The sequence below is a fragment of the Camelina sativa genome, chromosome 20 (genome assembly GCF_030686135.1).
Source record: "Camelina sativa cultivar CO46 ecotype springtype chromosome 20, ASM3068613v1".
NCBI classification, from domain to species: Eukaryota; Viridiplantae; Streptophyta; class Magnoliopsida; order Brassicales; family Brassicaceae; genus Camelina; species Camelina sativa.
In genome coordinates, this window is record NC_141899.1 from 11,538,259 (window position 1) to 11,551,010 (window position 12,752).

General features: G+C 34.0%; 1 long non-coding RNA gene across 1 annotated transcript; it reads right to left on the bottom strand.

The window, feature by feature from the left end:
* Positions 1-6,311: 6,311 nt before the first annotated feature.
* On the bottom strand, positions 6,312-7,316 carry LOC147918725 (uncharacterized). The gene is made up of 2 exons (XR_015594041.1): positions 7,113-7,316; positions 6,312-6,719 (listed from the first exon to the last, which is right to left on the bottom strand). It is a non-coding gene; the product is annotated as an uncharacterized LOC147918725 (long non-coding RNA).
* Positions 7,317-12,752: the final 5,436 nt, after the last annotated feature.

Genomic DNA, 12,752 nt, shown 5'->3' on the forward strand with positions numbered 1-12,752 from the left:
AAGATGAATAAGTATATGAATGATATTAATTATTTAAATTGTAGTTTATAATTTTGCGTACCTCAGAATTAGTAATATATATCTTCAACTGTTGTGTGTGTAAGTTTTCTTACATCTCGGTCAAATAAGACAAATGTGGTAGTTCTATCACCACTTTCAACCTCTAATTCCACTCTAAACCTGTGTAAATATAACAGTATATTAAAATGTTGCTTTTAAGTCATAGAAAGTAGAAGATGTATATAGTTTACCTAGCAAATCCAACTGTGGTGCTTGTGTTACAAGAGTTACATATCAAAGATGTGGCTGACTGATCAAGCTTCTTAGAGCACCACTACAAGAAAATAGTGTTATTGCCACAATAATTTTGCAATAATCGTATTCGTTAAGATCTTGTTACATTTTTTGCTATATTTTTGCAATGATCAATGCACATAACAATTTTATTGCAAAATAGTGATAAAACTGTTTGTTGCTTTTTTATATTACAAATTAGCAACAATATTACGACATACAAAAATGTTTTGCAAATTTTGCAATGAATATTCAACAGTTATGAACTATGGCTATTTTGCAAGAAAATTTTAGTAAAAATATGTGGCAAGATATGTAACACCTTTGTCACCGTATTTACAATAATTTATAACTCCTTTGCAACATATTTTTCTATGAAACTATCTTAATATATATCATCTTTATAACTCAATTACTAGTTAAGACGATTATAAGTTAACTGTCACCGTAAACATTATAAACGATTTAACCTGTTAAGTAATTAAGTTTTGCTTATTTTCACTGTAAACATTAGCTAGTTGTTCATTATCTAAACAACATAATATATATTAAATACACATGTAAAAAGAAAAAAATCGTTCATGTTAGGTGTTCATTATCTAAGTTAGGCATTAAAATAAACAAGTAAAATGAGAAAATATATTGTGAAAATCTGCGTAGTGCTATCTTTTTTTTTTCTTGTTAAAACAAAATTTACAGAACCAAAAATTCCGTTCTCTAGTTACAACTTACAAACTTACAACAGAACGATAATAATTGAAAGATTTGGATATTATTCAGTATCAAAGATTTTTTTTTTCTTATATATAGTTTATCGGCACAACACATTAGCAATCAAAAAATTTCTCCAAAAGCAAACACACTTTTTCTTTGAAAATCATGTAGTGAATTATGAAACTCTCAAACAAAAGTTGGAGAAGATTTATAAAGAGAATTCAGAAATGAGAAAGAGACTCAACAAGCTTGAAGGGTTAGATAAAATGTTTGACATGTTGTGTTCTGTGCCATTTTTCTACTAGTTTCACTAAGTTGTTTTAGTTATGATTTTTAAGTTTTTTATTATGAACCTAGTTCTTGTTATTGGTTGGTTTTTTTCTATAATTTTTTTTTTTGCATTTTTGGAATATTTCAAAATTTGATTACTTAATAAAGTTAGTTTTTTTTTACTATAATATTTTAAAAGAAGAAAGTATTAAATAAACAATTATAATTTAATAAATCATGTGCCAAACAAAAATATAGAAAACTATTGTGATTCATATTAATGTTGCAAAATTAAGTGAAATTAGGCAATGAGATTTATGACTATATATTGTCATAACAATGGAACGAAATAAAAATTGCAGTGGTAATTTTTGCAACATTTTTTGTTGCGACAATCTATAGTTGCATTGGAACGTCGTGATTACACCACTAATTTGCTGCATAAATATTATTGCATTGATACAACACATATAGCAATATATTATCTCATTGTAAATTTTATATTTTTTATGTTGCAAACTTACGTCACAATTAAACGACAAATTTACTACAAAACTAATGTTGATACGACAACATAGCAAGGAGTCCATTTATTGCAAATTTTACAATATATGTGCAACAAATACCAATTTGCAACACTCAAATAGCAAGAATAGAAAATGTGTCTCAATTTTGTTGCATTCTCAAATTTGCAACAATATATAGAATTATTGCAATAGATTTTAGCGTAACAGTAACACTATTTTCTTGTAGTGCACGTAGCACAAGACAAATATTTCCATCCATTGCGATCAGAAATGCCAATCACATTTGCTTGACAAAGCAAAATTTTTTCCTGACATTGTATCAGTTCAACTAATTCATTAATAGAATTGCATTAATATAACATATTCATTAAAATAAGTACGTTACACAAATTCATAATACCTTTGTTTCTCCACTATATATGTATTCAAATATTTGGCCAATAGTCCAAACTTCCAATTTGTTTTTCATATTATTTTGTTCGACTATTGTTAGAGGTTTTGCTTTGTTGTCTATTCCCATCTCGTATAAATATTTTATTACATTAGCAATTGACTTATTAATATAATGTATTTACCTTTTCATAAACTCTTGAACTACTTCTAACTCATCATTGATATATGTCTTCGTTGTTCCACGTGAGTTCAAATGCATTTTGCCTAAATAAAATATAATGTAAGAGGGGAAAAATGTACACATTGAGGTATAAATATTCTGAGTACCTGAAAACAATTTTGGGTTCAAACAAGTGCATACTATAACACTGTTTTCTCGATTAGTTTGTTGGAATTGTTGATGAAAGGTTGATGCTTGCTCATCCCAAAGTGTAACTCATATTGATTCATTTCTGCTCATTTTTAAAATAGAATGTTAATTTATAGTGTAACAAATGTCAAAAATCAGTTAAAAATAACATTAGAAACTAACTCTGCTAGCAAGAGAAGGAGGACAATCCTTTCAGTTGAGATAGAATCTTCCAAATTAGACCCTTGAATTTTTAATATTTTTCCCACGACATAATAATTTAAATATGAAGAGAATTAATTTGGAAAAACATAAACACGTACCGAACAAGTGGATATTGGTCCCAAAAGAATTGTTAATTTCAGCATAAGTGTATCACCTGAATTTTCAATCTTGATTGAACACATATCTTCGGGAAGTTCAACAATCTGAGTTGAATCCAAAATTCTGATAGTAAATGGATTGTCCGTCACTTTGTAATAGCCGTATGTGGGAACAACTTCGAAACTGCTAGCTAATAGGGTACATTTTCCCTTCTTTTAGATGGTCTTCAAATTTGCCAATTCGGCGGTGAAAAATTGATCCTTGAATTACATTTTCCTGTATAATTACACTTATAAGAAATTATATCTGCTTCATCTATTTATTTAAAAGAACTTCATGTGAAAGGTTAAAAACCGAAAGTACCTTCTCATCCAAAAATAACATATCCACACTCATGAGTGTTCCGTTGAGTTTGAAGTTTCGTGCTTTCCACATACGCAAGATACAAACAACGACATGTTGCATGGTTTTCCCTATGACCATATCATCGAGAGGTATCTTCTTGGATAATAGAGTAGCTAAATTTCCTTCTTGTGAATCCATTGACAATAAAAAAAGCAAGTAAAACAAAAACTAATGAATAAAAGACATAAATCATATAAAATGAGATATGAAGTAGGATAATAGGAATAGAGCCATGAAAATCCAAGCTAGCTTACAATATGAGAAAAGAAGAACTATAATGATTTAGTAGCTTGTAAACTAGATGGAAAAATAAGGTATCTATATAGGTTTGTTGTGTAGTTAATACAGAAACTGGAAGAGTCCTATATGTTTTCTTTGCTTAGGAGAAATACATTTGATACATGAATTTAGACTTTAAGATTATGCATTGATCATAGTTGTTACAATGTGACCTTCAATATATTGATAAAGCTTTTAATTCAAATAGATTACATGTATATACAATAGTGTCGTTCAATGTAACTTATATGAAAACTAATCAAGACTTAATTCAAGGTGCACAATGCATCTAACAGACATAAGAAGAACATGGATTAACCTTGGGAAAATACTCATTCAAAGAAATACTCATTCAAATATTTTTATTTTTATACTTAGTTCAAGGTGCATAATGCATCTAACATACATAAAAAGAACATGGATTAACCTTGGGAAAATACTCATTCAAAAATTTGTAAACAATAATCAATGATTAATATTGTTGTCTCATATCTTTTTGAATCCCTTTAAAATAATGATATATTAATAGGAAAGGACAAAATGACAACTATAAATAGATCAGAAAGTGTAAACTGATACTACAATTCAAAAAACAAATACAAAAAACAAAATCATGAGTTTGAGATGTTACTAACCGGTTCTGACCAATCTTCGAGATGATATGTTAGCCACTATTCTTTCTAAAGTTGGTGAATCATCTGCTGAAGATTTTCAAGCTTCTATCTTTACTTGTAAGACATTTCATCGCATCTCAAAATTCTCAGATGTTTTGAGGAATCTAAATCTTGCTAAAGTTTTTCTACCACCATGGAATAAGATTCCAAAAAATATCAACTTTTTAGCTGAATGTTCTAAGGCTGGAAATATACATGCTATTTTTTTGTGTGGTCTTACTGATTATTATTACAGATAGGAAATTTCTACAGGCCTAACTAAAATTTCTTATGCCGCTGAAGCTACTCATTTCTCGGCCTTATATGTTTACAGAATGATTATAATCGGAGAATGGCAGTTTGAAGAAGGATCCAATTATGTTACTCAACTGTGGAAGAATCAAAGGCTGCATGTGGTAAGACAATGCCAGCAAAATTGTCGTCATGTCATTCTAGAACTGAGAGTGAGGAAATACCATGAATGAGATCTCCTAACTAAGATTGAAGTTGGGGACACATGTGTTGTTGGAGAATTCAATGACGTTTGCGACAAATGCTTTATATACAAGGAAATCTATCGCTTCATCGACTACATGCACTATGTTTAATTTTTATTAATCTTATTTTGGATTAAAAATTCTAAGACCAAAATATGTAGCTACAACTTGTTTTATTTTCACCTACAATTATTTTATCGCTACTGTACTATTCACTTTCAAGTTCCAAACAAATTATCTTAAACTAATAGGAAAACCCCTTAAACGACCATATATCTTTAAATAAATTTCAAAGAGAAGAACCTGATTGTCAAAAAGTGAAGTAGACTCTCCACTATAGAAATAGTTCCTGTCAATGTGAAGGCCCTACTCCAGATAATACAATAACAAACACTACCAACATACTACAACAATGACTTGTTAAAACACCAAATGCATCAAACATCAGATCATGAAAAGTTATGTAAAATACCAAAAGAACTAATGGGTAGACAACAAAGGGTCCCTATTTTTGCAGTCATTATAGAGCAAACCTTTCACCAATCCAGCGCTCTCTTAGAAATGAAAACTCCCCTAGTGTCCTCTTTCACCGGAGAACTCATGTTTCCCTCCCTCGGATCTCCTACAATTACAAGTTTCAAACACACATAGCTTATAATTGAAAAACCAAATCAAATTCAAAGCATATAAATCTTCCTTAATCCCCAAAATAAAACGACATATAAGCATAGAATTATGGTAATTGAAACATGAGAACTTATGTTAAATATCCAAGGAATAAATTGCATGACAACAGACGCTCCATATTGTTGCAGTCATTAGAAAGCAAAAATCTATATTCAAATCCAAACGTTGGGAGATTCATGGAACTGTCGAACAAAGCGGGACTCACTAACACTAAAATCAGCACTCACTAAAAGCTCATCTGAAAAAGCACAATTTATTTTAATTATCCGAGACTTATCTAATGATTGATTGCTTAAAATATTAACCAAGTAGTGTTGAACAATTACCAATAAGAACCGGAGGTGAAGAACCAAAATTCAATTCATGAAATCCCTAATATAGCACACTACATAATCTTGATGAATCCAACAAAGACAAAAAACAAATTGCAAAATCAAGCATAATAAGTATTCCCCAATATAACACACTACAAAATCTTGATGAATCCAATAAAGACAAAAAACAAATTGCAAATTTCAAGTACCAGAAGAAAGAAATTTTCATCTTCGATTAGCCAAGGAAGAAATTGAGCATAAACTCATAGATTCTGGTAGATCGAAGAAAAACAAAACACCATGTCGAAGAAGAAATAACGAAAACGACAAAGAAGAAGAAGAACAAATCGAAGAATAGAAAAAACGCTCTCTTTCATATAAAACAACGATGAAGAAGCAGAAGATAAAACACTCTCTCATATGCTTTTCTTTTGTTTAGTCCACGTAGGAGTATTAATGTTATAATTTGATATGGTAGGGATTTTTACTGAGGTGTCAACACCTGCTTCAATGTTGAGGTTGAGTTGTCATGCTCTGGAGAGAAACACCTCCTTCTTTTATTGTATTGATTGATGTCAAATACTTTGATTTTTTAATAACATGTCTCTTTAAATTTTGCAATATTATTATTTTTAACATAAAGATACATCATTTAGACACTTTGAGTTCTCTCATTCAAGTTTTCTAGCAATCTGTACTTTTATATTCACACATGCAAGTGGTCTTTGTCCTGAGGTGATTGTTACAATAACCATGGATATCCACAGCTCGGTCATACAACATTTCATCGCAAATCGCTTGACATTTTTGGTCCGTACACCCTAATCTGATGAACCCGAACGGTTTGCGACATTGCTCACAATGGTAGTGGCAAATGCATGAACCTTCCTCATCACAATAACTTCCAATCAAACCCTTAACCGACGACGCACACCTTGCAACACAGTCTGCACAGGATCCTCCTAGTGGAGTGTCACACACATCCGCATTTGCTATTTCGTTTAATAAAATCCCTATTTGGTGATAATTTTTTGAAAAATTAGTTATATTTTTAAATAATATTATGGGTGCAAAAAGTTGCATGTAGTTGAATGATTACAAAATTTGAGTTTAACAAAAAAAAGTTGAATATCATTCAACTCATTTCTCTGCGAAATAGTAGATGAATCTGTTGAACAATTTTTCTTTATAATTTGTTCATTTTTCAATTTTTTTGATTGAATGAGTTGAATAATTTTTCAACTTATTCATTTCAAATGGTAAAAAAATGAGATGAATAGTCATTCAACTCTTTCAAACTCTTATTTTGAGTCAACATTTGCTAAAATATAGCATGATTTTCTCTTTTAATAAGAATATATGAACATCTACAACTTTTGTAAAAAAGAAAATTTTAAAATGAATACCTGAAAAAAGGAACATGCCAAAGAGAAATGTAGAGATATTTATCATCTTAATAGGACCTATAACGGATGGTTTGTTTTGAAAAAAAATTTATATAGGTAAACTAGGTATATATAAGAGACATGAAAAGATATATGGTGTTGATGATTGGTTGAATATGTAGTTAAATGTAGACTTTTACCTTTTAAATTTAGTGTAGAGTTTTTGAATTATGGATGTGACTTTAAATTATTTAAAGCCATTCTTTATGGACTATCATCAAAAGCTTAACATAACAAATAACATTTAAAGTTTGACTCCAGAATTTTAGATTTATGAAACTCTCAAAATAAGTCAAAGTATTTACAAATAAATTTTGTTTTGTTGTGGGAATTGGTATGGTATTGATATATAAAATAAATTTTGTTAAATGTACACAATGGTAATTATCAACAATGGTTGAAACAATTAATGCTCAAATTACAAATGAAAGCATATTCATGGTTGAGAGATTTACATGCTTAAAATTTTTCATATTTGAGATTAAAAAAATTTCTAAAATTTGACAAAAAAAAAAAAAATTTCTCAAATAGGAAGTGTCTTTAGTCAAGTGGTTACATCACCCCTCTGCAACCGATCCCACTAGAGTTCGACTCCACTAAGTTGCATGATTATGAATCGGGCCTTGTCGATTCAAAGATGACAAAAAAAGAAATTCTCAAATAACATTCGGGTAGTCCACGTTATATTAGCTTTAGGTTGCTACTTGGTAGAACCGATATAAACTTTTGGAAGTTTTATAGAGCAATGAACAAGAATGGGTAGTAAATAGACAAGTATGCTTCATGCTTTCTCTCTTTTAATTTGAGTACCTTTTCAACAAACAAAAACAAAGTTAAAAGTTAAAACACTCTGAACCCTAAGTTAACAAAAACAAAAACAAAAAAAATAGAAAAGAAAAAGTGTTTTGAATTAGAAAATTATCTTAAGTGTTTTGCTAAACGAATTAGAAATTTAGTTTCCATTATGATATACAGGATATGGGCGCTCTATCATTGTTTGATTTTAGGTTTCTGATCGCTAGCCTGCCGGGCCCCCCCATCAAACTACTGCCAATAAAATTTTATTCTCAACTTCTTCTCTTCTTCTTGAGTAGTTGTCTCTCTCTCTTTCTCATGACCAAATCTCTCGTCTCGTTACCCATGGCCGGTCCTAGGATTACTGAGGCCTAAAGTATTTATTATACATGGTATTTTATAAAATATATTAACTGTAAGCATATGATACAAATAATTGAAAAAATACAAAAATTGATGATTGGGAGCATTGAACCCACAACCGGGTTCATGTTTTCGTACAACAGAACCAACTTAGCTAAGAATTTGCTTCGATATTAAACCCAAATTATTTGTATATATTATGTGGCGTAAAGCAGATGCTTTTACTGTTTTAGAGGTGGGCCGGGCCTGTCGTTACCACGTACCAGGATGATGCAGCCTAAACCTATTGGGTCTATCTAATATATTAAAGGAGAAGTCGAGAGAGCTCACAGCCAATCTGTAACATCCGCGAACCAAAATTGGGGATTTTGGGGATGGGTGTCGATCGACACCAGTGTAGTGTCGATCGACACCAGTAATTTCTGGTTCGACCAGATTGTTTTAATTAACGATTTGGACCGGTTTGGTTTAAGGAAAACCATAGAACCAGATTATTTAAGTGAGAGAACGACCTAGGTCGTGTTTTGTTGTTTTGTCGCCGTTGAAACAAGGGAAAAGGAGAGAAAAATTTGTTCTTGAGTTTTGGGGGAGATTGGTGAGATTTCTTGGTGTTCTTGGGAGATCTGGAGCTGAGGAAGTGTTAGAAGCTTCCTAAGGTGTTGGATTCGTCATCCTTTGGTCAGAATCTTCCTGCAGAAGAGGTGAGTGCATGACCATGGCTTATCTAAGCCTGAGAATCCTTTGTTTGCTTGATTTGTTGTGTTTTGTGGTGTTGTTCTTGCTTGTGGTGGTTGTGTTATGGTTGTTATAGGTTCCTGAGGCGTTTGGGAGAGTTTGGGACAGATTGGAGGCGGATTGAAATGGAGGTTCGTCGTTCGGATTCGTGCAGTTCGCGTCTGCGGAGAGAGTGTCGATCGACACCAGTTAGGTGTCGGTCGACACCAAGTTGCTTGTTTCGTGATTTTCCTGGTTTGTGTGTGTTTGGTTGTTATTTGTTAAGCATTGGTTTCTCAGTTGCTTGTGTGTATAGCCCAGTAGATGGGAGGATTGCCTCACTAAGTATTTGTGATAATACTTACGCATCTCAATTGTTGTTTGTGGTGTGCTGGTTTGTGATGTGGAATCATGGCGATGAGGAGGAGGATGATCTAGGGTCTCGTTTGTGTGTTATTGGATTGTTGGATATGTTGTTGGAACCTTGGATAGAGATATGTTAGGTTGCTGGATAGAATGGATAGAAATGTTATTGTATTGGTTTTGTATTATTGATATGTTTCCGCTGTGCATGTAATTGGATGTTGGTTTATTATTGGTTGGTTACTGTGTGTGGGTAAGTTTGTTTAATTAAGTAGTATGGGATGCTTAATTATATATTGTATTTAATTATTAAAAAAAAAAGGTCGGGTTGTTTCATTTTGGTATCAGAGCCTTTACGGTTCTAGGATTGTTTAGAGTGGTTTAAGGAAATTTAATTGGTTGAATTATTTTCTTATTGTTGGATGCATGATGTTGTGTGATGGAATTGATTATGAGTAGTTAGTCAATTTGCATGTGGTATGGAGTCCTAGTATCATCCTCTTCGAGCCTTCAATGAGATTCCACGGTAAGTTGTTTTTTTTATGTTGTTAGTTGTGTAGTGTTTTTAGCTTCTGTGCGGAAGGTGCAGTTGGCTATTGGAAGTTGTTAGAAAGTCGTGGATCAAGCCGGTATCGGGAAATACCGTTGGTGGTGAATGGTGGAAGTGGATGTATTGCATATGGAGTTCATTTGGATTTTTGACTCGTGTATCATGTGGAAAGGAAATAGCTCGGGAATTCTATAAATGGAAAGTTTCCATAAATAGAAGGTTGCTATAAATGGAAAGTTTCCATAAATAGAAGGTTGCTATAAATGGAAAGTTTCCATAAATAGAATGTCAAAAAAGGAAAGTTTCTAAAAATAGGAAGTTTTATGAATAGTTAAATCTTGCCTATTAATGGGAAGAGTTGAGGTAGATCTAGTCGGGAGATACTTGATGACATCAGACTTGTTTGCTCAGGAGTGTGTGGGCCCAACTCATGTGATACCGATAGCTCGATGGACTTTGTAGCCAGAGAGTGGGAGTGGTATGTTTGCTTCGGATGACGATCCGAGAGAGCGCTTTAGGGTGACGACCCAAGAGTGGGATTTTGAGACTCCCTGGATACCGTAGCTGTGAGCCGCGGCTCGGTAGTGAGCCGGTATGTCTCGAGGGTTGCGACCCGAGAGCCGGGGGAGTGGGCGTGTGAGACTCTCTGGATATCGTAGCTGTAGGCTATGGCCTGGCAGTGAGCCGGTATGACTCGAAGGTTGCAACCTGAGAGCGGGGGGAGTGTGAGTGACTTCCTGGATGCCGTAGCTTAAGGTAGTTAGCCTGATAGCGAGCTGGCATGATTCGTTGGTTGCGACCACAGATGGGGGAAGCACTGAGTTGTGAGCAAATAATGTCTAGGATGTGAGTATATTGACTAGAGGGAGACCTCGTGGTTCAGTCGGAGGTGTGCGGGCTGTTGCGACAGTTGCACGGGAAACCTTGGCTGACGGTGTTTAGTCCGGTCGGAGGACATGCGGGCCGTGTTGACGGTGGCACGGAGGTCCTTGACGGATGGATGGTGTTGCGGGATTTGAGGATGAATCCTTATTGGTGGAGTAGAACTGTAATATCCGCGAACCAAAATTGGGGATTTTGGGGATGGGTGTCGATCGACACCAGTGTAGTGTCGATCGACACCAGTAATTTCTGGTTCGACCAGATTGTTTTAATTAACGATTTGGACCGGTTTGGTTTAAGGAAAACTATAGAACCGGATTATTTAAGTGAGAAAACGACCTAGGTCGTGTTTTGTTGTTTTGTCGCCGTTGAAACAAGGGAAAAGGAGAGAAAACTTTGTTCTTGAGTTTTGGGGGAGATTGGTGAGATTTCTTGGTGTTCTTGGGAGATCTGGAGCTGAGGAAGTGTTAGAAGCTTCCTAAGGTGTTGGATTCGTCATCCTTTGGTCAGAATCTTCCTGCAGAAGAGGTGAGTGCATGACCATGGCTCATCTAAGCCTGAGAATCCTTTGTTTGCTTGATTTGTTGTGTTTTGTGGTGTTATTCTTGCTTGTGGTGGTTGTGTTATGGTTGTTATAGGTTCCTGAGGCTTTTGGGAGAGTTTGGGACAGATTGGAGGCGGATTGAAACGGAGGTTCGTCATTCGGATTCGTGCAGTTTGCGTCTGCGAAGGGAGTGTCGATCGACACCAGTTAGGTGTCGGTCGACACCATGTTTGGCCAGTGTCGATTGACACCTCTCTGGTGTCGGTCGACACCAAGTTGCTTGTTTCGTGATTTTCCTGGTTTGTGTGTGTTTGGTTGTTATTTGTTAAGCATTGGTTTCTCAGTTGCTTGTGTGTATAGCCCAGTAGATGGGAGGATTGCCTCACTAAGTATTTGTGATAATACTTACGCATCTCAATTGTTGTTTGTGGTGTGCAGGTTTGTGATGTGGAATCATGGCGATGAGGAGGAGGATGATCTAGGGTCTCGTTTGTGTGTTATTGGATTGTTGGATATGTTGTTGGAACCTTGGATAGAGATATGTTAGGTTGCTGGATAGAATGGATAGAAATGTTATTGTATTGGTTTTGTATTATTGATATGTTTCTGCTGTGCATGTAATTGGATGTTGGTTTATTATTGGTTGGTTACTGTGTGTGGGTAGGTTTGTTTAATTAAGTAGTATGGGATGCTTAATTATATATTGTATTTAATTATTAAAAAAAAAGGTCGGGTTTGTTTCATTTGGTCAATTGGTGACAGCTTGTCCTGTGGGAAGGTTGTTAAAGGGTGGGGACCAGGGTTCGAGGAACGTCTGGCGCACCAATAACCTACTGTGGATTTGGATGAATAGTTCCATTTGCCCAGTGAGGGGTTAGGATCGATGCCCTGCAGGGCCAGCTTCGGGCCTATGAGGGCAAGCTAGCGGTGGGCTAGTGGGGTCAACGGGACGGGTTGTCACACAATCTCACAAAAATTGACCTCTCTTGCCCTTAATGAAAATTCCCCTTAAAAATATTTCGGAGAAGCTTTTCCTCTCTATTTAGGTTGCTGAAATGCACCACACTCATCCTCAGACTTAAGATTACTAATTTGCCATTAATGAGATTCAAAACTGGACATTTTTACTCTTTTCTATGTTTTAATTAAAAAAAATTAAAAACAAAAATTAAAAAAAAACGAAATTTGTTTTACAAATCGGAAATCTAATATATTTACACAATATCTCTTTTTAAAAAAAATGGAAGATAAATATTAGAATATATTACGAATATTTGTTTAAAGAAAATTTCTATTTTTTAAAATATTAAAATGGTAAAGATAATTATGACGATTTTCCTTCTAAGCTATTTATAGAGAGGCTCAAACAAAACAGTAGAAGTCAGATTTA